The sequence below is a fragment of the Rhinolophus sinicus genome, chromosome 7, assembly GCF_057876585.1.
Source record: "Rhinolophus sinicus isolate RSI-liver-muscle chromosome 7, RSI-T2T, whole genome shotgun sequence".
In the NCBI taxonomy this organism is placed as follows: Eukaryota; Metazoa; Chordata; class Mammalia; order Chiroptera; family Rhinolophidae; genus Rhinolophus; species Rhinolophus sinicus.
The window spans coordinates 33207865-33223375 of NC_142507.1; positions in this window are offsets into that span (position 1 = coordinate 33207865).

Here is a 15511-nt window from a genome sequence, read left to right on the forward strand (position 1 = left end):
ATCTGAAAGTTGCAAATGACCATTTATGAATTCCTGATGTAAACATACAGCTGCAGAGTCAAGTATATTTACAACCTGTGAATCACTAAAGACTTGGGAGGCAGCATTGTGTCCCTGGCAGATGCTACCCACCTTCCTCAGCCCTCCCAGTGGCATTCAGGGACAGAGGCTGCTTCTGGAGAGAAGGAGAATAAAGACTCCAAAAGGCTTACATTAGAGTGGCTTTGAAATGAAATGCATTTTTAAAATATGCTTTAGTGCTGCTGTAAAATAATGCTATTGTTGTGGTTGTCATATTTCTGTTAAAAATGAGGCTATTTATACAGTGATAGAGACATTGAGCCTGGAGGGAGAAACCGGACATGTTGGAGTGTCTGATGATATTCTTTTCCTTCCTGGGCACTGGGAGATTCCTCAGTGGTCACTCACATTAGCAGAATGTAGAACACGAGCTGAGTAATACCAGGAATTCCTCACGGGAGGAACCAAAAGCTATTTTGCCCATTATATGCTACCTCTTGAGTGCCACATTGTTGGGGGATTTAATGTGTATGCAGGAGCTAGAGGAAGCCATTTAGTGGGGCTCTACTTTGAGTTTGGAGCACCAAATAGCAAATAATACTGGATATTTTAATTATATGAATGGCTGAGGTTTTCTATTTCAGGGACTTTGGGACTTTTTGTTAGCTAAGAGCAACAAGGGAATAGCTCAAATAATCATCCAATGGCAGGGGAAGAACTAGTGACACAAGGAAATTTGAAGGGACAGTGGGTGACCAAAATAAAGTGCATTATAATCACCCTCGCAGAGCCATGAGTCTACAGAGAGGAAGAAGAGAAAGCTTTAGACTGAAGCTTGGGTAACACCAACATTTGAAGAGCTTGCTGAAGAGGAGGCATCTTTGGAAGAGAAATTGCTGGGGAATAACACCTTCCACTTTGTTATAGATTTAAACCTCACAACGTTTTTGTTTTTTTTTAAATTACCAACCACTTTTTTCAGATAAGTAAACTGAGCTTAGAGAGAGAAATATTAGTCCCAAGGTCACATAGCTAATATGTGGGAGAACGGGGATCCAAAACCTGCTGTGATTCATAGCAAAGCCACTGTGCTAACTACTCCCTAAATCTTAAAAAAAATCAAAAATCAAAAATCACCGGCTTAGAATTACAAGGAAAATATGAGTAAAGAACTGAGTGGTATTAGAACCAATAATACAATACTGAACATTTCCAAGGCAGGGTTGGCAAGAATCTGATGCTGACTCAAAGGATTGCAAATAAAATTGGCATATGAGTCAAGATATTGTAAGTCTTCGATACCAATCTATAAACCCTGGTACTAAACATGTGCCTTCTCTCTGATATTTTCCACAGTAGGCTGACACTCAGTTCAACACCTGAGGTCAGATGGAATGACCTGCTTGTTCCTGCAGTGTCCCCAGGTCTAGAGGATGCTGAGGGAGACCGCGTTCATTGTTTTCACCCACCCTGAATCTATACCTCTTTTGTAGGCATTTTTTAGTTTTCCTCATTATTATGAAAAATGCACATAAAATAATTTTACATTTGGGTTTTGATTATGTGCTGAATGAGGATCTTTAAGAAATGTATTCATTAAAAAAAATGAAACATGGCCTTTATGAGTTACTTCACCTATTTAAAAACATGTTTTTAAGTGAAGCCCCAAGCTGATTCAACAAGCATAAGATTCACTTGTCATTTTAGTTTTAATTAATAATGACATGGAATAAGAATAAGGACATACCTTAACTGAAGATAAGTGCTGGTGAGGTGAGTTATGACTGAGAAACATGAGGCACCTGTGAACATGTAGTAGTGGGAGCCATCGTGGAGAAGGGCTGTCATGCCATTAGCAGTTGATTTTTATTTTCTTCTTAAAGGCTTTCTTCTTTCAGTTTTCATTTAAGTTTTAATTTTGGATTTTTTTTTTCTCATAGAAATGTCTTACATAGCAGTAAAAATAAGATTAAGTTCTTAGTTCCTTTTGAAGGAAGGCTGCTTACTGAGGTGAGAGAGGCCATTCCCAGCCCCAAACAGTACAGAATTTGTACTGTTTAACTGGAAATAAAAGTCTGCAGGTAAAAAAGTCTATTTTTCTGTTCTTCAGTATTACTTACATGTCCATCCTTTCTGCTCTTACAACTTTGCAAATGCCATCTTGTTCTAAAGAGTGCCTTATTGATAGTACAATTTTCAGGTAAATCAAAACCTTCCCTCTCTTTCAATCTAATCTCTCTCTCTCTCTCTCTCTCTCTCTCTCTCTCTCTCTCTCTCTCTTTCTTTCTCTCTCTCTCGTGAATTAATAGTAAAGAGAGGTTACTTTTTATGATGTGTGTCCTGCATATAGACCTGACCACCGAAGGAAGATTCTGTTCTGATCCTAGTGATACTTGTTATTTGATTTCTTAAATTAATTTTTTATTTGTAATCTCAGGTTTTGTTGACCTTGAAAAACCCTCTGAAAGAGCAATCTGAGCACTGATTTCAGTGTGTAGACAGGCCTATGGAGAATAAGGAATAGTAATGTAGTCTGATAGGTCAAATTTTGGATTCCTATTTCAAAGGTCAGAAGCGCAAATTCTATTAAGGTTGTGCTTATAATAAAATTTCTTATAAACCATTTTTTTCATCTTAAGTTTGAAAACTATAAAATGATCTATAATCCAGAATATTTCCTGTATTGGGGAAAAAAGCTGAGTTGTAAAAATAAATATAATGACTGCCACTAAAAATAAGACATTACACTGACCCTCCATTGATTTCAATATGAAACAAGAGTTCAGAGGTGAATGGACAAATTTACAATTGAAAATACTTCATTGGAAAAACTGAGGGCTCCAATGTCATCAACAGAATTTCTGCTAGACTTTTGATGTGACAGACTGGTTTGGTTCTGTGCAAACTCTGGGATGTGGCTGTGAACTGGCTCTGGGAGTCTTAGAGGTGGGATGGTAGATATCTCAGTTCATAACAGTTCAGTCTGTAGCTTCCACTCCTAGCTACCACCACCATCCTTCCCCCCACAAGTTCATGTCCTTCTCACATGCCAAACACATTTATTCCATCCCAACAACGCCCGAAATCAGAACTTATTTCAGTATCACCTCTAAAATCTAAAGTCCATAGTCTCATCTAAATATCATCTAAAACAGATATAAGTGAGAGTGACATGTGGTGTGATTCATCCTGAGGCAAAATACCTCTCCAGCTGTGAACCTGTAAAACCAGACAAGTTATGCGCTTCCAAAATACAAAGGTAGAACAGGCATAAAATAGATGTTTCCATTCCTAAGGGGAGCAATCAGAAAGAAGAAAGGGGTGATTGGTCCCAAGCAAGTCCAAAATCTAGCAAGGTGAATTCCATTGGAATTCTGGTCTGAGGCAGATCAAATTTGGGAATAGGATAAGTCCAAAGTGCCCACTGAGATATTCATCTCTAATGAAGTCTTGGCATTTAAAAAGCATGGTATTACAGTTAATGTGTGGTCTCTATGTCTTTTGGAATACTATCTTTTCTTTCTCCAATCAAGGAGTAGTGACCGCTTTCCGCTGTTGTCACCCTTAGCTTTGTAGGAAGATATTCATGTGGCATGGAGAAGGAAACCTACCTGAAGGTCATTTCTGTATCCAAACTATCAGACACAATGAAAGATTAAAGGACCAGATTATTTATATCTGAATTGATTGGCTTTACAGGTGTCATAATTCAAGAGCTTCTAAAAGGATAAACTCAAAAGGATATTTAATACTGCATATGAAAATTTTATGCAGAATAAGATGATTATATGAAATATAGACTCAGTATTTAAAAATTTGTGAGATTATTCCACAAGATTTCAGGTCTTTTTTTGGGATTTTGTCTATAGGTAAGTCTCTGCTGTTTGGATATTTTTATGCCACATATAAACCTGAAATGTGGAGCAATTAAATTTCAAACCAGTAGGGTGTGTGTGTGTGTTGATGGTGGTGACCAGATCAGGCAAGGAATTCCCCTTGATACCATCTTGATTGTGACCTCCCGGGGGCAGGATTGTGTTTCTGAGTCTTTTGGTTCCCTTGGACTTGGTGATTTAGTGATGGGCCTACTGTTTCTTTCTGGGTTGTCTCAGAACCCAACAGGAGGGATACACTTAGGAAAAGGAAATCTTAGTTTCTGGCTCATATTCCTTAATCAGGGGCTTACTGGTCCTCAGCTCCTAGTGTCCTTTCTCTGGTTCACATATCTATGGGGAGTTTTTGTAAGGATAGAGTGACCATTACGTCGTGTTTGCTGCCACGGAGTTTCCTCTGCTCTCTCCTTCCTGTGGCACACCAGCCCCTCATTCTGTGGCTCACTGGTTATCACAAGGCCCTCAGCCCTCTGGCTGTGGCTGTTCATCCTGAGTAGCTTTATGAAGTCACTGACTACCAAGAGTTTACTAATTTCTATTTCAATTATCACCTACTAGGGGAAAAGAGGCTCCTTTTCCCATTAGTGTTTATAGTTTCTTAGGCCACAGTACAGAGAGGTCTTGCTCACTGAGTTCAATCCCTTGGCTAGTAGAGTATTGGTTCAGTTTATTTAGTTTGGCACAATTTCCCTTAACTGAGTTTGGGAGAGAATTAAAGGGATTTTGTACAGGCACACCTTGGAGATATTGTGGGTTCAGTTCCTGACCACTGCAATAAAGTGAGTATCTCATTAAAGTGCGTCAACAGAATTTTTTGGTTTCCCAGTACATATAAAAGTTATGTTTACACTATACTGTAGTCTATTAAGTGTGTAATAGCATTATGTCTAGAAAACAATGTTCATACCTTAATTGAAAATACTTTTTGCTAAAAAAATGTTATCCAGCATCTAAGCCTGTGGGAAAAATGGTGCGGATAGGCTTGCATTACACAGGTTTGTCACAAACCTTCAATTTGTAAAAAATGCAGTATCTGCAAAGTGCAATAAAGTGAAGTGTAATAAAACAAGGCATGTCTGTAGAATACTAGACACAAATCATTCCTCCCAACTAACGTCCCTTACAGGGTTGTTGGTGGAGTGGAAAAGCCCCAAATCTCTCTTCCCTCAAGTTGATTTATGGCCCTGTTCAGCCTCCCTTTCTTCTTCCCTCCCTCCCTCCCTCCCTCTCTTTTCTCCCTTTGTTTTTCTTTTCTTCCTCCTTCTCTTCCTCCCTCATTTCTTTTTTCCCTTCTCTCATCCTTTCCTCTTGAGAATGGGTCCCTTGGTTGGGGAGAATGAAGATCAGGAAGGTACAAAAAAGTGTCAACAAACATTTACTTCACGAGTCTGCCTCTGGGAGAGCAACTCACTCATCTCCCTGTGGTGGGGCTGCTAAATGTTCGGCATCCCTGCTGCCTGGGAGACAGGGGGGCTTGGAGGGGCTTTCTTGCTTCCATAGACATGATAATTTTGGAACATAAACTTGAGGGGCAAAGCATCAGTAGGAGCTGGGGTTTGGGTACAACTGTTTATTAATTTTTTTCTACTATAACCCATAACGGGGCCTGTAATATAAGATGACACACTAAGGACAAAATGTAAGCCCTGTTTAATTCACCTGTTTATCTTTGTCTGTTGAAATTAACCCTTATTATTGAGTCCCCATACTATTATTTTCTAATTAAAACATATATATATATATCTAATGAGCTTTCAGAATAATAAAGCATTTATAATACTCTAATGAAGGGCATTCTTTTAATCTTTATTTACTTAGCAGCATAATCAAGACCAACTGAGAAAGGTTAAATGTGGTCAAAAGAAACTGATGAAGAGTGGCTATTAAAAGATAGAGCACATATACGCAGACTATGGTTAAATAATGGTAAGTAGGATGTGTTTATTAAAATGATGCAGAGATTTTATCCCTTCATTCTTGATGTCTCTTAGTACCTGACATTATACTGCTACAGTTTCCATGGAAACGGCACACACTCTTCCTTTCCGCTGACCTGAAGTTCAAGCCCTGTTGTTGCAATAGAAATGCTCAGAAGCACCTCCATTTTTATTAAAAATAAAAATACCAAATCTATGCAAAAAGTAAAAGCAAAAAAATAGGGCAAGAAAATCCATTGACTATATTGCAGAAAAGAGAATGCACAATGTTTTCATTAAGAGGGAATCAAAAAACAATTTACGATGCTGGAGGTGGAGAGTGTCTGTCGTTTCCTTCCCCCAAATTACCTTAGAATTGATCCTCCTCAGCCTGCCTTAACATCTGCACCTTTCATTTCTAATTTAATATGTTCTACTATTTTTAGTTTTCTAGAAGTATCTCTTTTACCGATGTAAGAAGTTGTTTCTCTGTGACTCACAAAAAGTGTTGATTTTGTCTATCAGTTATGTCTTTAATAAAGAAAGGTTAAATTTAGGGTGGGATGGCTGGAATAAGATGTTTCACATGAGGTCACAAGGTGGGTCTGCTGTCCATAGCTGCCTTCTGCTTGGTTTACTAGTAAGATACTTTGGATCGCAAGTAACAAAAACCTTAACTTTGATTGGTCTATATAAGAAAATGGATTCATTGGCCTATGTCACCAAAGGGTCCAGAGGTATGGTTTGATAGGGTCTCTAGGTCTGTTCCTCTAGGATTTTGCTAAATCTGAGCTCTGTATGCTGACATAGTTCTCATTGTAGCAAAATTCCTGAAGTAGTTACCCAGATTACATCAGCCTGCCACACAAGAGCAAGAAAATGAGGACATCTTTTCCAGGATTCCCTATCAAATAGCTTCTTCAGCTCTATTGCTCTGACTGGGTCAAGGGCACACCCATGATTCATGATTCAATAACTGGTTATGTAGATTGGCTGTGGGCCTGAGGCACATGTTCCGTTCCTGGAACTTGGAGAAGTCAATCTCCTACAAAGGATATGGGATGCATGGCAGAGGAATAGATAATGATATGAAATTTAGGCAAATTACCAAGAGAAGAAATGGATGGATGCTAGGGAAACAGCCGCAGTAAAGGGCTAACTCATTCTAGAAACACGAGTCTCAGACCAAATTTTCCACAATGCCCAGCACCTACAAATTTCTGGTGTATATGTGAACCTCTTTGTAATACAAATCAAATCTCACATTTGAAAAAGAAATGTTGATTAAAGTGCAATCTCACCTTCTTTCCTATTCACAATTTAACCTTCTGAATTTAATCCTGTTTGATGTTGCAGCCTGTCTTCACATTACCTTGTCTTAGGCTCCTTTTTCTTTCTTCTGTAGTACTTAACACCTTTACCATACTGTAATATTAATGTTTACGCTATTTATTGTTATTATGTTTGCTGTTTATTATGTTCATTGATGCATCCCAAGTCCTTAGTGAATGTCTCATTCCATAAATATTTGTTGAATAATTAATGAATTGAATAAGTGAATAATTGGAAGTGGCCAGGTATTTTGTGGCCATTTATTAAGGCCATTTGATTGTTCTGATTTTTGACAAGGGGAGGTAGTGCCAAAATCCCTATTTCTGCAACTCCTTGTGCTCCTGAAAGCAGGTGGCAGTAACTTAGACATTCTGGGAGAGACTAGTTTTTTGGTCTCTGAAACCCTTTTACTTGGTTGGGAATGAAAGTGGTGGAATACATGGGAAGCATGGATCGATTGTAAGGACTGTATGAAAGCCAACAAAGGCTTCAAGCAGCCAAGATCACGCTGGGCTTGAAGGAGTTAACTGTGCCTTAGAGGAGTGCTCTGCTGACCACTTAACATACCAGTGGATATCTGGACACACTCCACTTCAAGCCTCTTGGGACGATTTGCAGTTTAACGTCAACTTGAAAACAAGATGCTTCTCTCAATTTAGGGTAAAAAACACCTCTTTTATCTATAATGGCCATTCAGCCTGAGTAGCATAGGCATGGGCCACCTAAGCAATTTCTTTACAAAGCAAACCTTGAGATTACCAGAGAGAAAGACCAAGTTGGGGAAAGAGGCTGGCAGGTGAATTTTCTGCTCTCAGTGACCTGGGATAAAGGATGGAAACTTATACCTACCCTCTTGTGAGAAAGGCTAAAATTCACAGTTTTTGACTCTTCCTTAGGACATTGTGATGGCTAAGGGCACATGACAACTTCCAGTTTAGCTCTGTCTGTTGGCCTCTCAGACTTATCCCAGGGGTCATACCATGGGTTCCATTTTAGGGCTATGACTCTTGTCTCCACCACTGGGGTGTCAGAGTAAAGCATTCAGGAGACCACCCCATGGAGAGCATATCCCCAGCTCTTAACACAATTTTATCTAATTTTTCTAAACAAATGCCTGTTTTGTGAGCTCTCTTGCCAATTCAGTTCGCAAACTCATCCTAGAAAAAGTGCTACATACCTCACTGCTGAATATCACTAGGGTCACCTTAGAAGTATTCCCTTTGGGAAGCTATGCACTGACGCCAGTGCCCAGTCCACCATTCAAAGCAATTTTGAAAGTCATTTTTTGGAATGGCTGTCAGAGCTGTTATTGTATTACCCTTGATGTCCTGAATGTCATCAAAATGTCTTCCTTTCAATGTTTCCTTTATCTTTGGGCAGAGAAAGAAGTCATTGGGGGCCAGATCAGGTGAGTAGGGAGGGTGTTCCAATACAGTTATTTGTTGACTGGCTAAAAACTCCCTCACAGACAGTGCCATGTGAGCTGGGTGAATTGTCATGACGCGCAGCAGCCATGAATTGTTGGCAAAAAGTTCAGGTTGTCTAACTTTTTCATGCAGCCTTTTCAGCACTTCCAAATATTACACTTGGTTAACTGTTTGTCCAGTTGGTGCAAATTTATAATGAATAATCCCTCTGATATCAAAAAAAGGTGTTAGCAACATCATTGCAACGAGTTCACAAACTTAATTGTCAGAACTCGTACACCTGAAATCCAAGTACCTTCCAAGGATGATAACCACATTGGTAAATATTTCCATTGTGTAACACTCCAGCCAGAAATAAGCCTCACTGTGAAGATTATGTAAAAGGTTCGGCTTTATATGGCTTTCCTACCATAATCCTTGACTCTAAAGTTAGGTATAGTTATCTGAACAGGGTCAACAGCTCATCCTGTTCAGTAACTATATGTAAGACTCATCAGAGGCAGGGGTGATATTAAAAATATTTAATAAGCTGCATAGCATGGAGCCATGCCCAAAGAGCTCCCTATGTGAGCTGTGATATCAGCCTCTAGTTCCCATTCACCATTTGTAAATTAAATGATCACTTTTCAGAGTTTTCACATGTCATCTCATCATCTATTTCTCCAGATGATAACTTTTTCTAAGGGAGGTGAGTGATTTGCTTGAGGTCATAGATAATCCAAATGTAACCCAAATAAATTGTGGAACCCCATGTGCTCCAAACTTTGTATGTTGTCCCATGCTAAGAAAAACAACCTAAAGACCAAGAATAGTTACATGTATTTTGAATCTTTTGTTTTTGTTTTTGTTGTTTTAGGTTTTTAAGCAAAGAGGAAAATGTATTCTTCCCCTACTCCCCCTGTGATAAGGTTTATTATCTCCACTCTGTACAAGCTGTGTTGGCCACGCCACCCCCACCCCACAATCCAAAAGTGCTCTCAGGCCCCCGTGTGCCCTCCCAACTCCGCTCACATCCCACTGTCCAGCAGTATCCCAAAGGAAGGGAGAGATGCAGTTCACACCTTTCTCCACCAAAGCTTGTGGGAAAGCATGATGCTGGGGCAGGGTGGTGGTGCTGATGGGGGTTACAAAACAGGCTCAGTCAGAGGATCAAGTTCAGGGTAGGACAGGACGACAGGAGGGCCAGAGAGATCCAGATTGGGAGTGATTCAGCCTTGAGTTTGTACAGCAGAACCTTGAAGGAGACTCGTCTGTCTGAAGCTCTGAAGGATGGAAGAGGCGACAGTGAGGAGTGGGGAGAATCTGGCCTGCAGCCGAGGAAGGGCAAGTCTGGAAGGGGACATCTGAGTGGAGTGGCCGAAGGGGCAATCCCTGGTCAGACCTCCTAAGTGTATTCTTAATAATTGGCTAAAGTCATGTTTTCTCTCTACTTAGGATATTTCACTTAGTTGCTACTCTATATGCCTCTCTGTTTTCCTCCTATCACTCTGTCTAAAAGTCTTCCAGAAACTCCACATTTGTGGGTTAAACGATCCTCCTTCCAATGTTGAAGGAAGCACCGCGAAGTCTTGTGCAATAGCTGGCCTGGCTAGCCTGTGGGGGTGGGGGGTGGGGTGGGCAGATGGTCTAGGAAGCCAGATTCGCCCTGATCCCACCAGTGTTGATCTTCTGATTCCCTACAAAGGGAGGCACCTGGAGCCCACTGAGAAATGTAGTTCTTGTGGTCTGACAGCTTTCCTAGTGAGAAATCATTTTTGGAAATTTCAGTTGAATAAAATTCTCAATTTCATTGCACATATAACCTCTAAGTGCTAGGGCCAAGAGCAAACCCCAGGGTTTCTGGAATCTGTGCAAAGGGAAAATATGTCTAATTTACACACAGCACACACTAAATATGCAATAACCATTTGCTAAATAAATTAATACATGTAAGATAAATTGAGAGAAATAATATAGGAAGAAAATGGCATTCGGAGAAAAAAGAAATCAGGTAGTTTCAGCCCACCTGCCTTCCCTCCTTCACTCCCTCCCTACTCCTCCCTGCCTTCCTCTCTTCTTTCCTTCCTTCCTTCCTTCCTTCCTTCCTTCCTTCCTTCCTTCCTTCCTTCCTTCCTTCCTTCCTTCCTTCCTCCCTTTACCAGGATGATTTGAATTAACCATCTATACTGAAGAAATTTATTGATTGATGTTTCAATTCTTCTGTTCACTTTGTGCAAACCCTTTGTAATTTACTTCTATGTTCTGTCTCTGTTTTCGCTTCCTGTCACTTTTCCCACTCTCCTTTTCACTGTATTCATGAGACTAATTTTTCATTGTATTGTTATAGCGAAGGGTCTCTGACAGGGTGGCGGTAAGATGACACAGCTAAGTGATACAGACTTTAATGACTTAATGCTGTAATAATTTCTAATAAAAACATAAGTAGAGCAGGGGTGATGTTTTAGAAGACATAAAGATGGAAAGTGAACTGTGGAAAAGATGTTCATGAAAAATTACTGTGGCAAGTGAGGATGCAAGAGAGGCACATACAGAGTTGGTAAAGGCAGGTGCATAAAATAGATACTATTAGTAAAGGGATAAAGTCACAGGAGAGAAAAATAACATTTTAAAAGTACAAGTATGTGAGAAAGAAAATAAAAAGATGACAAAGGAAAAAGGTGGACTGCCTTCTTAATAGGGAACAAGAGCAAATAGGAAATTACAGAGAAAAGAAGGAAGACTTGTCCTGTCTTATGAACCAGGCTTGTGACAAAGAGTAATAGCAAAAAGAACACTTAAGGTAATAGTACTCAATGAGGAAAGACAGTGCGGAGAAGCAATGATGTGTTTCAGGATATCCAGGGTAGGAAAATCCCTGCACAGCACAAAGAAGAGAACGGAGGTAGTGCAGGTTGGCTGGCAACTCATTTTAAAACCTTGGAAGACTATGAGGTTCCTAGGAATTTGCAAAGGGAAAGACATTCCATTTTTATTTTTTCAGCGTGATGAAAATGTGTTAAAGTAGGTCACAGGGAATTTGTGGATTTGGTGGGCTTATTTGCTACCAAGGTAAACTCTTAAACTAATAAAATGGCTAAATGATAATACACATGGCCAACATGCTTGCTGTATCAAATGTGGGCCTCTGAGGGCTCTGGGTCAGATGCACACCTATTTCTTATCCTCATCCCACCTTGTGTACAATCTCACTGTGTCTTACTCCTATGTTGGCTACAAATCTACTTGTGGTAGGCATTTGCACTGGTCACCCACATTTCCAGTTCTCTTCATGTCTGTGCACACACACTGGGAGGACAGCTCCTCCCCATCGTGTGCACATGGGTATGAACTTGTCTGCATGGGAACATTCAAAGGTGGTGTGACTCTGCACGTTCCTTCTTCCCCTGTGCTTTAAAGTATAGTATATTAACAGAAAATTTGAGGCCAAAAGATAAGGGAAAAATTGCCATTAAAAAGACAGATACCTACTTCCAGTTCCCAATAGAAAGAGGCACACGATGCCACAGGAGGTCACACAGAAACCGTAGGGTCAGTCATGAGGCAGAGGGAGAACAAGGACCTGTGGGAAAGACCTTTTATGGTGGTTTCTGCAGGAAGGATTGAGCAAGGCAGGGTAGGCAGGTTTAGGATTGGCTAGTTTGAATGACTATTGCAGGCTCTGGGGCAAAGGGACTGTCCCTAGTTTTCTGGTCCCTGGGGCTGGGGTGATTAAGGCAAGTGGATAGTGGCCCTGGGTGTGAGAGCCCAACAGAAGAGGTGGTTGGAGGGGTAGGACCTGGGTTGGTTGGTTATTATTTGTAAGTGTGCCCCTGGGAGAACTGTTCCTGAGGAAGTCCTACCATTGCCTGGGAAATAATGTACCTTAAATGTTAGCTGGGTTAGGAAAACCACTAGAAATGAACAAGAGGAAGATTCTGACCAGATGTATGTAGACTCAAAACAGTCAATTAAAAAGGGTTATTCAGGAATAAATGTTTTTATTTTTGATTTTCGTTACTGACTAGTTTGATTTCTTTGTTTCCACTTTAGGTTCTTTCTTGCCCTGGAGACTCAAAGATTTTATGTCTCTTGCTTCATACATCACAAGATATCTGGAGTTAGGTGGTGTGTTTCTTTCTTTAGTGTGAGCCTATAAAACCTCAATTAGTATTTTAAGGCAATCAACACTTGATGGAGTCTTGCATAATTGGCTCCATCTTTCTGTTTTCATAAAAACCACATACTATAGACAGCCCTGAAAATGTAGAGACCTTTTTCTTCCTGAATGTAAATGGAATGATAATCAGGTTGCAAACAGTCTCCTACACACATGCACGCACGCACGCACGCGCACGCACGGCTATCCGTATGAATAATACCACGTTTGGCTTTGTGTATTTACTGTAGAATGATCAGCAATTCGGGGAATAATTGAAATGATCTTCATAAAGATGAAGTGCCAGTAGAACATTTGTGGGGTGTCTTGGGCTTTCAGAGCACCAAACTGATGGGGGAGCGTTACTATTGTGTGAACTCCCTTTGAAGTATCTCTGAAAATAGAAGGGATGAGAGATAAGACCAGTGAAGCCTTGGAACTCGTATTAAATCACCCATCTTTTCATTGCTGTATTTTAAGGATAGCCTGCCCTTTTGCTGCTAGTACAAAATGACCCACAGCATGTGTGCAATAGATTATTTTATCCTTTTATTATAAGAAATATCTCTCCTTCCTTTTCACCTTGGGGTGGAGGAAGGGGAGGTCGGGGGACTTCTGGCCCTGGAACTTCTAGAAAACTTGAAAAAAATGTCTGCAGAAGCAATGAAAGCTGACTTGGCAGATCTGGCCATAGCTTTGGTGATAGGCTCTGACACTGAGTTTAGGATTATTATTTTTCTGGGAGATATTATCTTCAGAGCCAAACATGGTACTTTGGAAGAAATGGAAACAGATAGTGTGTTTCTCCTAAAGTGCTGGCACTTAGATTTAGCCAGGACAGCATTCATGGGAATGAGACCTGAAGAATACAGCTGATGGGAAAATCAGCATAATAAAGCTCCTAGCAGAAGTGGGTTCTCAGAAACTCCTTGAAGGTGAAGAGAGAGGTACTCATGGTGGGAGATGATTCTACACACAAGGAGGCAGCCCAAAATAAGACATACAGTAGAGACCAGTGAAGCCTAACAGAATTTGCTCTGGGGAAGTAAATGACCAAGGGGAAGGTCAGGGGTGACAATGGATGAAATAAAATAAGGACAAGGATGAAATTAAGAAAGGATTTAAAGAGACATACAGCTGGAGAAGACAGCCAAACAATTAAATGATGTGGGAAAATAACTGGTATATCCTGATGAAACTGCTACTGCTTGATGAATTGTGTCTATATTTTCTGGAATTTTCTGTCAGGCAGCAAAGGGATAATAGAAATTAGGTTAAGATGTATGTTCTTTGTTAGTTATTGAACAAAATAAGAACTCAGAAGTCTTTATTTGCAAATGAGGTTACCGGTCAGGAGAGCAGTAAGATTGTCTTCTAAGGTACACATTTTATATTACCAAAATTGGGATTCTTGTGAAAAATTACTGGGATGAAACCAGTTAATTTATGGGTTAAATACCTTGAATATATATATATATATATATATATATATATATATATATATATATATATATATATATGTATTTTGGAAAGTCATTATTACTACTAGTACCTTGGAAAGGCCAGGAAGAGGCTAAGGTAGAACAAGGGAAGAGAATGTGATGTAAGACTAATAGGTACAAGTATGATTTGACTGTTAGGGGAGAGATTGATAAAATTCAATCATATGGCAATAACAGAAATTATAATGCAAATATCATTTAAAGGGTTCAAATGGACACAGGATAACTGTAGAACACTCTAAAACAAATAAATTTACCATAATTTATACATTAAGAGGAAGAATTTAAAACTAACTGAAATGTGATTTACAGGGCCTGAAAATACTCCACTTGCTTATTATAATCAGTAGGAATAATCCCCACTTAGATAAAGGATGGAACTAGAAGACATAAGGCCTATGGAGCCAATAGGTGGCATTTTAATTGCATAATGTCCATTTGAATCTATGAGACCATTTGTATCTGCAATGTGTTGAACAAACTCCATGTTATATTTGCGAACCCCTTGGCATTGGGCAGCATTTCCCCTTCCTTCTTCATTTTAGGAATGTTTCTAGTAAAATCTCAGATTAAAGGTATAGAGTTTAATATAAAAATGGTACATGAAAACTTTACACTTAAACTGATGAATATTTAATATTTGGATGCTATTCACATTGGTATATTGTCATGAGATGGCAGATAAAACAATTACTTGATACTTCAGAATACAATAGAAAAAATTAATGACTATACCCCTATAGAACATTTGAAATTTTCAACATTATCAATGTTTAGGTGAATAAATACTTACAAAAAGTTAATGTAAACAATTACTGGTTTCTCTTCTAAGAATTGTGACTTGTTGCTCTAAAGGGGCTGAAGACTCAGTGATGTCCAGAGGACCCCTTATTGAAGAGTCATTTTTATTCTCCCCAGTATCCCGGTGACAACTCTAGCCATGTCCTGAGCTCACAAGTCCCATTCTCTTTAGTCCTAGACTACATGTCACTAAACTTCTTATTCTGCCCCAGCTAAGTTGGAAGCTAATCCACCCAACACTTCTTACAACTAGTATGGGACCACCGCAAATGATGTGCAAGTTTGAGTTAACTTTAATCCTGGAATAATATTAGAGAAGAAAGGCAAAGGGAGATGAGAAAGAAAGTAAAGGTTGGTGATTAATGGAGTAGTTCCTGTGAATTACAGCCCTTCCCACACTACGTAGTTTGTTCAGCTGTCCTTCTCCTCATTGCACTGACCTCCTCCTGATATCATTATATATGCATCTCTGTTTGTTATTGTC